Raw genomic sequence first — 1745 nt, forward strand, 5'->3', positions numbered from 1 at the left:
GTAATCTTTCCTTTGATGTTTGCAAACTGCACGATCAGACCTCATAAACACTCAAAAGAATTACTATGTAAGAAGCATTTCACCAATGTTTACAATCGTTGTCGAATCACTGTACTTATATTATTGCGCATAAAATAGTACGCTTACAGACTGACAGAAAGATCGATACATAACTCCGTTCAATTTATCACGGTATACAATTCTATCAATAATATATAATAATACATCGCTTTAACAATCTAAAAGTAGAAATAATTCTTTTAAACGGAGTTTTAATAACGAAAGTGAAAACAACGGAAGTTGGATGGATATTCTGTAAGATGCACTTCGGCTCCAGAAAAACAAAACAAATAAACTAAAAAAGTCGTGTGGGGGACAATTTTCAGCTGGAAAATATTTGCAATAGGGTAAGTGATGATATCTCTGCGTGGTCATTTCTGTTATTTAGTGCGATCTCTTGCTGATTAATGTTAATAGCTGTTTTACTAGTACCACACAATTGTCAAAATAAGTACATGTGTTTTCTCAGGTATGTGTATACACATACCCGGTTTTCTCACCACTGCACGTGGTTTCGACCGATTTGTTTTGCACGTTTTTCTACGGATCACAGCGATGGCCACGCTTTCAAAATGGGTAGAAGGAATCGAACTATAAAATCAATAGTTTTGCCAATTTCTTTATTTCTTTACAATTTTATATGTCGTCTGCAATGTATTTCAATTTGAGATGGTGTAAAATTTGCAATTTGGTTGAGAGGTAAATAACAAAATTGTTAGCCTTTGAAATATAATTGTGACTCTTATTATCCACCGTACCTGGATTTTTAAAAAGTAGTTACGTTTTAGTTATTTTTAGAACTTTGTTTAGGATATTTATCCAAAAAAGGCAGTTGAATAAAAACTCATTTGTTGTTTTATGGCAATTATTTTCTGTGAAATGTTGCTAACTTGACCTTGTATATGTATATAGCTTTGTATTTATTCAACTTAAGGTAGTGCATATCCTTCCTAACTTTAGATTGAGATTTTGTAAATTAGTGTAAAAATGTATTGGTTTTAAACCAAAATATGAATAAAGCACACAAATATTGAATGTCAAAATGTGTTTATGTTATTCTATCCGTCTTAAGCTTTAAAATGATATATAGTTTGACCATATTGTACCAAATTCAATGAAGAAAAACCAAAGAGAAGTTTTAATGAAATTTATCCCCCCCCATGAACCTTAATTTCTATAACTTGAGATATTTGCAAAATAAAGTTTTTAATGGTGTGGTAATATTCTGTCCAGCCTGTGTGTAAACCCATGAAAACCCCGTCGATTCTGCACCCTGTTTTCATTTGAAACCGAAACCCCGGAAGTTAGATTGTGGGTGGGGCTTTGAAAGTCACTCACTTCCGCGTTTTAGCCGGAAACCTTAAAACGCTGGCCAGTTAGTGACTGCATGCTAAATTTGTCTGACATTGGTTTCCATCATTGTACGCACGTCTTTGTTGTATTAGGCATGCTAATTGTTAAATTTGTTTGAAAATAGAAATGTTTGTTTTCAAGGTTTCAACTGTTTGTGTGTAGTAAGGTCAATTTCTTATCTCCCTTTTTACATAACATACATTTACTTCTTTGTGGGAATTTCGTCCTCTCGCCAGTGTTCGTTCACCCATGAAAGCTCGTGCAATTGTGGTCATGTCCAATCGTTATTTAGAATTGATCCGATGCAAGATTTTCATTAGTCATTCAAACGT

Source organism: Dreissena polymorpha, chromosome 5 (genome assembly GCF_020536995.1).
Source record: "Dreissena polymorpha isolate Duluth1 chromosome 5, UMN_Dpol_1.0, whole genome shotgun sequence".
Lineage (NCBI taxonomy): Eukaryota > Metazoa > Mollusca > Bivalvia > Myida > Dreissenidae > Dreissena > Dreissena polymorpha.